The sequence below is a fragment of the Bidens hawaiensis genome, unplaced genomic scaffold (assembly GCF_021521415.1).
Source record: "Bidens hawaiensis isolate Kalapana, Puna unplaced genomic scaffold, B.hawaiensis_p1.1 tig00060121_1, whole genome shotgun sequence".
In the NCBI taxonomy this organism is placed as follows: domain Eukaryota; kingdom Viridiplantae; phylum Streptophyta; class Magnoliopsida; order Asterales; family Asteraceae; genus Bidens; species Bidens hawaiensis.
The window spans coordinates 56,874-70,220 of NW_027500835.1; the positions used below are offsets into that span (position 1 = coordinate 56,874).

The 13,347-nt window shown below is 38.6% G+C and overlaps 2 pseudogenes across 1 annotated transcript; both read left to right on the forward strand.

Annotated features, from left to right (window-relative positions):
- The first annotated feature begins 1,228 nt into the window (after window positions 1–1,228).
- Window positions 1,229–4,769, forward strand: LOC143602923 (ACT domain-containing protein ACR10-like; annotated as a pseudogene). Its single transcript, XR_013147947.1, has 6 exons — window positions 1,229–1,513; window positions 2,225–2,442; window positions 2,939–3,044; window positions 3,166–3,508; window positions 3,808–4,092; window positions 4,518–4,769. The product of XR_013147947.1 is annotated as an ACT domain-containing protein ACR10-like (transcript).
- Window positions 4,770–10,958: 6,189 nt separating this feature from the next.
- On the forward strand, window positions 10,959–12,137 carry LOC143602924 (serine/threonine protein phosphatase 2A 57 kDa regulatory subunit B' beta isoform pseudogene; annotated as a pseudogene).
- The last annotated feature ends 1,210 nt before the right edge of the window (window positions 12,138–13,347 follow it).

Consider the following 13,347-nt stretch of genomic DNA (forward strand, 5'->3'; position numbering starts at 1 on the left):
ATTCCTCCGGTAGTTCGGCCAACCACAGACCATTGTCGTCCGCCGCGGGCTCGTGCCTTTCTCCGGTCACTTTTCTCCAGCCTTGCTAGTTGCTACTCTTCCTCGAATCCTCTGACCGTGACGGTGTGTTTAGATTCATTTGCTAATTCTTCTTGATATTTGTTAATTGTTAAGTTATTTGTTAAATTTTAGATTATAATTAGCAAATTAAACCAGTGGTAAAGTATTATTATGTAATGAATCGACCCGAAATTTTTATATCCGATTTCATGAAATTGAAGCATTTAAAACTAGTGCACCACCTGAAAAAAATTTCTGGATCCGCCACTGGAAGGAAAAAGGGCGAAGCTTGTATTGTGGTCTGGGGTGGCTCCGACTACCCCCTTTTTTGTCAGTAGTTTAAATTTATGCATTTTCGTCCGGCCACCCAATGTTTTCGTCCAAGCTTCGTTACTAGTGAAAGAAAATGCACATTACGAATAGAGGGCTAGTTAGGCTTGTAAATGAATCAAACGAACACGAACAGAGCATGTTGATGTTCATTCGTTTAATTTTAACCGAACAAGCAATTGAACACGAACAATTAAACAAACATGGTTTTCTTGTGTGTGTTCATTCATTGAGAAAGTGAGCATGCTTGTATGCTCTTATTTTTGTTCGTTAAGAATATAAACGAATGGTTCATAGACGTAAACGAACGAATATAATTGTACATAGATGAACATACATTAATGAGCTAGAAGCAGAAGAACAATTTGTTGGGCCTAACAAATTATGTAAACTGGAGTAATTTGTGATCAACCTAAAAAGATTGAACACATATATTAACAAAAGTAAACCAACGAATTTAAACAAAAGTAAACTAGTGAACCTAAATAACGTAAACGACCAAAAACTAAATGAATGAACGTAAACGAATGTTTGCGAACATAATTGAATTAACAGGATATTTCTTCATGTTCTTTCATTAAACTAAACAATTTTTTTCACTAGTGTTTGTTATTTTATTAAATAAACGCACATAAACGAACCTTCCTCTGAACAGTTTAAAAACTGCTCACTGAACGTTCAATTTGTTTACAAGGCCGGGGCTGGCAAAAGGTTATCCCAAGAATCATATAATAAAACCATTTTAATAATCGTTGTAACAAAAAAAAAATTATAAGTTTGTTACATGTAAACAAAAGTAGTTGCATACTTATATCACAATGACGTAACACACCATCACCATTATCCTCAACACATATAAAGATTGGTTGCTACAAGTTCATATCATTCAAGATTCCACTCACTATCTACTCCAGATTCTGTGTTAAATTCACAAACCATAATTGAATTCATAGCAACTTTACGTTTACGTCCAAAATGCTAATAGACGACGTTGTGATCATCAAGCAGTTGGATAATCAAGATGAGCCAACTGTTGTTACTATCAACTGTCCTGATAAAACGGGCCTTGGTTGCGATTTATTTCGAACCATCCTGTTTTTCGGTTTGAGCATCGTTCGTGGTGGTTTGTTTTGCAAACTTTTTAGTGGAATTAGTTATGTTTTGTTGTGTTTTTCTAGCATGGCATGAACCTAACACGAAATTTGTGGGTTTGGGTTTGGGTTTGGTAAAAACGGGTTCAGGTCAGTTTGAGGTCGAACCCAAACTTTTTAGTGGAGCCTGTTTAGCTAAACGGGCCGGCTCAGTCGGTCATCTGGCGGGTTTGTGGGTTAACCCATGTATTTTTATTTATTATTTTAAATTATTTTTACATAATAAATTAAACCCATGAACCTGTTTAGCTAAAGGGGTTGGGCTCTGGGTTAAGTTACGGGTTTGCGGGTTGAGCTGTTTAACCTATTTATTTTTATTTTTTAAAGTGTGTTTTATGTAACAAATTAAATTTATTTGGTTTCTTAAGATAGAATTTAAAAGTAATAAGAAAATTGACATAGATTTTAGAATTAAAATGAAATTATGTTGTATAAATTTTTATTTTTTATTTTTTGGTTGTAAAAAACGTAAATTTAAAGAATTAATATGTGAAAGAAATTAACCGTAAATAAAAACTTTTGTGGGTTGTGTTCGGGTTCATTACACGATTTCGGGTCCCGGTCTTGTTTGGGTTCGTGCCAGGTTGGAGTGTTGGACCCATCAACCCGCAAACACGACACCTTTACTGTTTGGATATGGATAAAACAGTTAATAGAATTTTACTGCTTGATTGGATTTGCAGATGTGTCTACAGATGGAAAATGGTGTTACATAGTGTTTTGGGTGACCGGGAAACCGGGTATGATATGGAGGTTATTGAAGAAAAGACTGTTGGAAGCTTGTCCTTCTGTTTATTCTGCTAATACACTCATGTTTTACCGGCCCGAACCGCAGCCACCTAAGCCTGCAGATGTGTTTCTACTCAAGTTTGTTGCCATGATCGACAAGGCCTATTACACGGTAAGAATATGTAAGATGTTAATACGGGATTCGTGGATTTGGGTTTAGTTCAAATAGGTTGGGTTCAGGTTAACTCGCAGATTGACCTGTTTATATTTCTTTTAAAATGTGTTTTTATGTCATGACTTAAACTAGTCATAGCCGCGGGTACATTATGCAATTTTTTTGTTGTGAATTTATAATTTTATAGTATTAATATGGCAAAAAAAAAAAAATCGGGTTAAATGGCATGATATTCGTTTCATATTCGAGTTCAAATACATGACACAATTTTTGGGTACGTCCTGTTCGTGCCAAATTATTGGTTCGTTTGTGACCTCCCAGGATGAGTCACATCTTGGGTCTTTTAACAACAAATATGCGAGCTCTTTGTGGACAAAGTGAATAATATTGGTTGGTACATGGGTTTGGATGTTACAAAAGATATCAAAATTCATCATTTCAAATTCTGAAATCTTTTAAATTTATATTAATTAAACATGTTTTTATTTGGCAGATGTGACTCATCTTCTTTGTGAGCTTGAACTTGTGATTCAAAGAGTGAAAGTATCAACAACTCCTGATGGGATGGTGATGGATTTGTTTTTTGTTACCGATACCAGGTTGATTACCATTTTGACCCCTAGATAATCTGATTATCGGTTCCAAAACGAATATTTAAACGTGCAAAATCATACATTCATATAACAAATGTTACAGTATTTAAAATCATAATTTTTACAGGGAGCTTTTACACACGATGAAGCGAAAGCAGGACACACATGATCATCTGAAGGCAGTTTTAATGGATGCTATGATAAGTTGTGATATAGAAATGGTTGGTCCTGATTTCACAGCATGTTCTAACGGCCCACCGTCTTTTATTCCTCCTGCAATGACAGAACGAACGTTTAATCTCGAGTCGTTTGATGAAAGTCATGGAACCAAACACGGGCCGGGCCAGTCTGTGTCGGTCACAGTGGATAATTCTCTCAGTCCTGCTCATACGCTTGTCCAGATCGTTTGTCAGGATCACAAAGGGCTGTTGTATGATATTATGAGAACTTTAAAAGATTACAATATTCAGGTACTCATGATTTTAAAAAATTTAGGGGTGGTGTTTCTGACACAATATGAAAATAATCAGGTTTTAAGTTGCTATGTCTGACCTCTTTGATAAATAGGTCGGCCCGTTTAGCTCATTTAAGTAAACAGGAACCCGTTTAACACGTTTAGAACTATTGATGACTTTTAACACATATAAATATATGGGTCATGTTCAGTCAAACAGTTCAGCCGTCAACCCGACACGATTAACACCCCTAGCTAAAACAGTAATATCTTTCAAATATAGAATTCTTATCATATATTATTTATATGTAACAGATATCATACGGGCGATTTACAAGAAAAGATAGAAAATGCTGCGAGTTTGATTTGTTTATCGTGCAAGCGGATGGAAAGAAGATCATCGACCCGAGCAAACAAAGTTCACTAATATCGCGCATTAAAATGGAAGTGTCGCGCCCTCTTACAGTAGCATTGGTGAACCGCGGGCCAGACACCGAGCTGCTGGTTGCAAATCCTGTTGAACTATGTGGGAGGGGACGGCCTCTTGTATTTTATGACATTACACTTGCTCTCAAGATGCTTAATATGGCCATTTTTTCGGTATTTATTTCATTCTTCACAAATCACAATACATTCAGGGGCGTGTAAAAGAATCTGAATTCGAAACTGAACCCGAAATATTTGAAAGTTCGGATATCAAAATTTTAAGATTCGGATTTGGATAGTCATTTAGAAAATTTCAGACATCCAAATTATCCGAAATATTTTTTTCATTTAGGATAATTTTAGGATATTTTGGATAATTTTCGTATATGTGAAATAAGTTTGTTTAAAGTTTTTAAATATTTTTTATAAAAACTATTAAATATTAAATAATTTTTTCTCATGAATATGGATATCTGTTTGGATATCCGGTTATGTAAATCTGAAATTTCGGATAAGAATTCGGATAGTGATATCAACTATGTGAATATTTCGGATATATATATTTTTTTAAAGAGTGTTATTTGTATATATTCTTGCAGGCTGAAATTAGCAGGCATTTGATTGGAGGGAGAGAATGGGAAGTTTACAGGGTGTTAATTGATGAAGGGGGCAAACTGCAGGGGCCAAATGGTAAATGTGAAGAAGCTGTTATGAAAATGTTAATGGGATGGGATATATCATGATGTTGATTTGGAGAAATGGAGTGTTTGGGTTTGATTGACTACAAGTTGATACAAAGATACAAGAGAGTTGGTTGGACCTTACCCGGCCCGGGCCCGGGACCAATTGTATAGTGTGAAGGGTCATTGTGAATGGGGTCAAAGTACATTACAACAATATATAGTCATATAGAGGATGAAATTGAAATGGAAGTTCATGGTTGGAGATTCTTGATGTGTTATGAGTTTTACAATACATGTATCTTCTGATATTCCATCAAGGGGGTTCATCGAGTTGAGTCTTGCGTTATTCAGTTTATTCGGTTCGTTTTCATCTTTCTGATTTAATTGGTCTCAAATCCGAATAATGAACCCCCTAATTAAGTAATTCCCACTTTAACAAGCATATATACATTTTAAACTTGAGTGACCGAACATATTTGTTGTTTGAACAAACCATGATTAGCACTTGACTCGAGTCTTGATTACAATGAACCGATTTCAGACCCTGACTCGAACTCTTAAACAGCTTGAGGTAAAGTCAAACCCTTGAATTGAACTTTCAACCTTCAATACTTGAAGATTGAACCTAATTAGAAAAACAATGGCAAAAAATAATAATAAACGTAATAATAATTATGCTAGAAATCTTTTCAATCTTCCTTTTACCACTAAAATAACCTTTTCTTATATTTTTAAATAATAATTATTTAAACATAGTGTCAAGTTATTGTTGAACTTTTTCTTGAACATGTCTTATCTCCATCTTAAGTGTTATTCAACAAATACGGAATTCATGATCATAAATTTTGATTTTATCCTTTATTGTTGTAAGTAGATATGGATATATGATAATGGAGAGCATTTGCTTTTCACCTTTATTAGTCTTTTGTTAATTATAACCCTTTGTCACTAAACAAAAGTTAATAAATTATTCTTTATTTTTATTTAATTTAAGAAAAACTTATATGACTTTTAATAGTAATTAAACCACATTATAATTCTGAACAAAACCGGACTGACGTTGTAACATTTAAAATTTAAAATCTATAATAAGAATAACTTTTTTAGATACCTTTCTTCATATTCCTGACACCTTAAGAGTTAAGAATTTATAGTACTTTTAATAAATTTAAAGATCAAAGTAAGTTGTTTAAGAAAAAGAGAAAAAGTTGATAATGACAAATTTAATATTTTAACTTAGTTTCCTTGATAAATTACTTGAAAAATAAAACATGAACAACTAATAACCAAAATTTACACTTTCGAAACATCAAAAACTAACTATTGGTATGAACTTGATAATCTAAGCAAATAAGTGACTATTGTAGGGGTATGGTACTAAAACCCGGTTCTACGACCCTAAATCTATTATGTTTGGCTTATTTCATTACATGGACTAATACGATGTTATTGGGCCAAGGGGGTTTTGTGGAGGTAACCCTAACTGGGCTAGGCCCATTAGGGTACCATGATGGTGGCCATGAGACTCTATATAAGGAGGTCTCCACCTCCTTATCATGGGTCATGCTCAGTAAGAGCCACCACCACTTTTTGTGTCTGTGAACAAGAAATCCTCAGGATATCTTAGCAGTCGCCTCCACACCCCCGAAGCCATTGCAGGTCTCGACATTGCAGGTCGCCGGCGCAGCCGCAGAAGAAGAAGAAGATCAAGACGTGGTTCGTTCATCTCGAAAATCCGTGGAAACATCGTCATGGATCAGGTCAGATTCGTTTCGTGCTTCGACATTGGCGCCATCCGTGGGACGGCAACGAACTGCCCTTCGATCTTCATCTCGGCTGTCAGATCTCTCCCAAGAAAAACGCAGATCTGGAAGTTTACAGAAAAAGGCTTCAAAGCTTGTTCTATTTAAAGCTCAAAAAGATCCATAGATCTAAAAAGAGGCTTCCAGATCTGGGCAAGAAGGAAAATCCGTGATTCGAATGATCAGATCTCCGAATCTGTGAATCTGTGATTCAGGATCTCCGAATCTGTGATGGTTTTAAATCTGCTCCGAATCTTCAGATCTGTCCAGATCTGATTTACAGATCTAGGTCTAGATTACAGACCTGGATTTTAGGTCTAAAGTTGCAGATCTGACTCTTAAATTGCAGATCCAGAAGTTACTAGACTTCCGCCGCCATGTACGCACGCCCGGGGGCTCTCACTCCGCAGCCGTGCATGTGCCGCCGCGGAAACCACCATCTGGGTTTTGCGCAAGAGACCTCCGCCATGCACACGCACTTGCGAGTCACCACTCTATCGCCTTGTATGCGCGCATCAGGCTACGCGCCAAAACTCCAAGGTTGGGAATCCTCCTAATATCCCATATGGCTACGCGCCAAACTTCAAGGTTGGGAATCCTCCTAATATCCCATATGGCTACGCGCCAAACTTCAAGGTTGGGAATCCTCCTAATATCCCATATGGCTACGCGCCAAACTTCAAGGTTGGGAATCCTCCTAATATCCCATATGGCTAACGCGCCAAACTTCAAGGTTGGGAATCCTCCTAATATCCCATATGGCTACGCGCCAAAACTTCAAGGTTGGGAATCCTCCTAATATCCCATATGGCTACGCGCCAAACTTCAAGGTTGGGAATCCTCCTAATATCCCATATGGCTACGCGCCAAACTTCAAGGTTGGGAATCCTCCTAATATCCCATATGGCTACGCGCCAAACTTCAAGGTTGGGAATCCACCTAATATCCCATATGGCTACGCGCCAAACTTCAAGGTTGGGAATCCACCTAATATCCCATATGGCTACGCGTCAAACTGCAAGGTTGGGAATCCTCCTAAGATCCCATATGGCTACACGCCAAACTTAGGGTTGGGAATCCTCATACCATATGTTCACGCATCACATATGCTCACGCATATTACACATGCTTACGCATCACATGCTCGCACATGTCACAGTCTACACGCACGCGCACGCAACATCTGCGCGTGGCGCATAACACAAAACCAAAGTCTACGCGCACGTGCATGCAACATCTGCACGTGGCGCGTGACATAAAGTAGCCCGTAAGTCGCCTCACGCGCTGGCTTTATTATTCACACAGCTCATAAGACGCCTCGCGCGCAAGCTGTTATTATTCTTACGGCCCCTAAGTCGCCTCACGCGCTGGCTTTATTATTCACAGCTCATAAGACGCCTCGCGCGCAAGCTGTTATTATTCTTACAGCCCGTAAGTCGCCTCACGCGCTGGCTTTATTATTCACACAGCTCATAAGACGCCTCGCGCGCAAGCTGTTATTATTCTTACGGCCCGTAAGTCGCCTCACGCGCTGGCTTTATTATTCACAGCTCATAAGACGCCTCGCGCGCAAGCTGTTATTATTCTTACAGCCCGTAAGTCGCCTCACGCGCTGGCTTTATTATTCACACAGCTCATAAGACGCCTCGCGCGTAAGCTGTTATTATTCTTACAGCCCGTAAGTCGCCTCACGCGCAGGCCTTTATTATTCACAGCTCATAAGACGCCTCGCGCGTAGGCATTATTATTCTCAAAGCTCGTAAGACGCCTCTCGCGCGCAGGCTTTTATTATTCTTAGCTCGTAAGACGCCTCATGCGCAGGCTTTATTATGCTACAGCTCGTAAGACGCCTCTCGCGCGCAGGCTTTATTATTCTTAGCTCGTAAGTCGCCACTCGCGCAGGCTCTATTATTACAGCTCGTAAGACGCCTCTCGCGCGCAGGCTTTTATTATTCTTAGCTCGTAAGACGCCTCATGCGGAGGCTTTATTATGCTACAGCTCGTAAGACGCCTCTCGCGTGCAGGCTTTATTATGCTACAGCTCGTAAGACGCCTCTCGCGCGCAGGCTTTTATTATTCTTAGCTCGTAAGACGCCTCTCGCGCGCAGGCTTTATTATTCTTAGCTCGTAAGTCGCCACTCGCGCAGGCTCTTTTATTACAGCTCGTAAGACGCCTCTCGCGCGCAGGCATTATTATTCACACAGCTCATAAAACGCCTCGCGCGCAAGCTGTTGTTACTCTTACTGCCCGTAAGTCGCCTCACGCGCAGGCATTATTATTCTCACAGCTCGTAAGACGCCTCTCGCGCGCAAGCTTTATTACTTTCACAGCTCGTAAGTCGCCTCACGCGCCAGCTCAATTATTATTCTTATAGCTTATAAGACGCCTCTCGCGCGCAGGCTTTTATTATTCTAAGCTCGTAAGATGCCTCTCGCGCGCAGGCATTTATTTTAGCTCGTAAGTCGCTTCTCGCGCCAGCTCCATTATTATTATAACTCGTAAGTCGCTTCTCGCGCCAGCTCCACTATTATTATAGCTCGTAAGTCGCCTCACGTGCGAGCTTCATTATTATTATAGCTTGTAAGTCGCCTCGCGCGCAGGCTTTTATTACAACATGTCACCATCATGAAGAAAGCCTCTCAAAACTCAGACAATAAAGACAAGGCCAAAGAAAAGGGAAAAAACCGCCTCACACCTTATAAAGTCCAGCGCTCCACCTAGACGCTTGCGCGCCCAGGAGCAACACTGGACTTGGGGGGGCTTGTAGGGGTATGGTACTAAAACCCGGTTCTACGACCCTAAATCTATTATGTTTGGCTTATTTCATTACATGGACTAATACGATGTTATTGGGCCGAGGGGGTTTTGTGGAGGTAACCCTAACTGGGCTAGGCCCATTAGGGTACCATGATGGTGGCCATGAGACTCTATATAAGGAGGTCTCCACCTCCTTATCATGGGTCATGCTCAGTAAGAGCCACCACCACTTTTTGTGTCTGTGAACAAGAAATCCTCAGGATATCTTAGCAGTCGCCTCCACACCCCCGAAGCCATTGCAGGTCTCGACATTGCAGGTCGCCGGCGCAGCCGCAGAAGAAGAAGAAGATCAAGACGTGGTTCGTTCATCTCGAAAATCCGTGGAAACATCGTCATGGATCAGGTCAGATTCGTTTCGTGCTTCGACAACTATGAAACGATTAAGGATCAAGTGCATTTGAGTTCGTATTTATAATTCGAATCTACAAAGCTACACATTAATAGAAAAAAGATGTTAAATATATTTTTAAATCTACTCTTACAATTTTTAAAAGACAAATTTCACAGATAGAAGCATAGCAAGTCGCTAAGCTCAACCAAAAATCCGAAAAAAAAAACCCAATTTCATAAAGCAAAAACAATTACAGATTAAAATTACACCACCTACTCATGTTGTGATAGTTCAACTTAATTCTATGCTTGATCCTTAAGAAACTCATGTCTCCTCGATAATACTAGCAAGAGAAGGCTTTTTGTTGTCGAACAACACCTCGTTGCGGGCCTTCACAATATATAAACATGCAGAAAGAGCAACTGCATGAACAACCTCATTTTTCACACGAGCCGCAAAGAGTGATCACAAGGTAAGATACTCCGAACATAAAATGTAAAATAAAAGAGATCATACACCACTTAGACTTACTAACTAAAAACAACACTCAAGTTGCCATACCACACGAAACCAAAATATGTTAAGCAAATTTCCGTGTTCCATTACAAAGAGGTATAGCAAAAGTCCAAATTCAAAAACACATTTATTTAGATAAGAGCATCGTAGTTCGAGATTTGTCCCTTTTCAGCTCTCCAAACAAATATATTAAGTTTGTTTGAAACCCACCCAACCTACCCCAATGCAAAACAAACTCCGGTTTAATTGCCAACTTCCCATTAAACCAACTGTTACATTTAACTAAGAAAACGCCTTTAGTTTATAGTCATTACATCTACAACTAACTTTGATGATATTATTTTTCACCTTCTATAAATACAACCACCGATTATAACTTAACTTCAAACGCTGGTCACCACATTCCGTTCTTCAATCGAAAGAGTGATCCCAAATGACCGGGTCATTGCAGTTAAAAATTATTTACTTAACTTCAAACACTGGTCTTCACATTATGTTCTTCAGTCGAGAGTGATTCCGAACGCTCTGGTCATTGGAGTTAAAAATAATAATAACTGAAATTATTTTATTCTTTTCAAAAACATATATCAATAAATTTCATCTTTTTCTCCCGCACTCACTCACTCTCTTTCTCTCTCATCTTCAAAATGGATCGCCACCAATCACCTCCGCCGGTCGCCAGCCGACCACCATCACACCACCGTCGCTCCGCCGCTACATCCCAAACCCACTTTTAAACAAGTACCCATTTCACTTTCTCTTAATATCTAATCATCAATTATTTATAATACCCATCTAGGGTTTTATTTCATTTTCACCCAATCTCAAAATTAACCATTAGTTTCACCCAATTAAGCCTACTAGTTTCACTGATCTGATTACTATATCATACAATTATCACCCAATTGCAATATGTTGAACAAATTAATCAAACGCGCACAAAAGAAACCCTCGAAACCAGATACTGATGTTTCCGGTAATGTTTCCGGCAATGCTTCCGGCAATGCTTCCGGCAATGCTTCCGGCAATGATGATGTTATTGTAAACCAATCGAAACCCGGAAATCTTTCGAGTAATGCTTCAAACCCTTTTGATAATTTGGGGATTGAAGCGTTACCCATGTTTCGAGATGTTCCGGTGAGCGAAAGACAGACTTTGTTTTCGAAAAAGTGCCGGGTTTGTTGTCACCAGTTTGATTCTACGGATACGTTGAAGTCGGTTAAGGAGAAGGAGATTAAAAGGTTGAATCTTGTTGAGCTTGTGGATTTCGTGCAGTCGGGCTCGGGAAGATTAGTGAAAGTAATCAGGAGGAAATGGTTAAGATGGTTTCGGTTAACGTGTTTAGGTGTTTGCCGCCGAGCTCTCATGAGCATACCGGGTCGGAAAACGTTGAGGGAGATGAGGAGGAGACGTATCTTGATCCATCGTGGTCGCATTTGCAGCTTGTTTACGAGCTTTTGTTAAGGTATGTGGTGTCGTCGGACACGGACGCGAAAATTGCGAAACGGTTTATTAATCACTCGTTTGTGTTAAAGTTACTAGAAATGTTTGATTCTGAGGATCCGCGGGAAAGGGAGTATTTGAAAACTATTTTGCACCGGATTTATGGGAAGTTTATGGTGCACCGCCCGTTTATTAGGAAAGCAATTAATAATATCTTTTATAGGTTTATATATGAGACACAAAGGCATAATGGTATTGGTGAGTTTCTGGAAATACTTGGAAGTATTATTAATGGTTTTGCGTTACCGTTGAAGGAGGAACACAAGTTGTTTCTTATGCGGACGCTTGTGCCGCTGCATAAACCTAAATCGATTGGGATGTATCATCAGCAACTTTCTTACTGTATTATTCAGTTTGTAGAAAAAGATAACAAATTGGCGGATACGGTTATAAAGGGTATGCTTAAATATTGGCCGGTTACTAACTGCCAAAAGGAGACACTTCTTCTTGGAGAGCTTGAAGAAATATTGGAGGCGACACAGGCTGCTGAGTTTCAACGCTGTATGGTTCCTCTTTTTAGACAAATAGCTCGGTGTCTTAATAGCCCTCATTTTCAGGTCTGAGAATTCCTTTATCTTAATAACTTAATTTTTAATAATTTTGGAAATAAATTATGTTGTGTCGCGTCGTTAAAGTGTTATTAAATGGTTGCTTTTGTCATTTATATGTTTTTTTTCGGAGAATGAGGATTGCACGCTCAAGACTTTTTTGTCCTTAATTGTTGGAGCTTGGTTTTGAGGCATGATGTATTTTGCATGTTGTAGGGTCGAGGGTACTGCCATGTGGCATCCTTAATGATTTTGTTTTTATAGGCCGATGCAAAGTGAATGTTGATGCTTAATATGTTGTTTATGTTATGCATAATCGATGGTTCATGTTAATTGACTGTCAATGGTTACCACCAGCGTTCATTATATGCTTATGTTGAACTGATGTTGGTGGTTAGTTTATGCTAACATTTATGGTAAATTGCTTATCTGTGATGTTAATTGAATATCAACGGTTCTTTATATATTAGTTATTAGTTTACATCGGTACACACATTCAATTGTAAATTTCTTATCTATGATTCGTTAATTGAATATCAACGGTTCTTTATATATTAGTTATTAGTTACATCGGTACACACACTCAATAACATTGAAGAGTGGCTTTTTAATGATTTTGATAGTTAAGGTACATATGCATCTTCATCCATTTAGTGATTCGTTTTCTGTGTATACATACATGAAATTCCAACTTTTACTGGATACATGTATAAGTATTTACACACACACACACTCTTGTTTTCATATGTGCATATACATTTCTACTCATGCCATGTGCATATACGTAAATGATACATACACACATCTATATGTATTTATATGCAAGCATATGCCTAGATGTATACATACCTTTTGCATAATGTAGCGTCGATGGTGCTGCCATGTGACATGCTTATAGATTTGTTTTATAGGCCATGCTAAATTGAACGCTGATGATGCTTATTATGCTAAACTTAATTGATGTTTCTCTTAACTAGTGCAGTAATGTTAACTAACTGCCAATGGTTACCATAGGTGTTAGTTACATGCGTCTAGTTATGTTTAGGGAATATATCACATAATAGTAACCAAGTTTCTTCACTGTTTGTTTTTTCTAACTATTAAAACCACTCAATTTTTAGCATTCCATTGTTGTGAATTTTTCTTTATGAATGTTAATATTACGTGAACATTGAACTTAATGGAACATATATGAAATTTGGTTACTTTTTTTCCCCAGTTCAAGGTA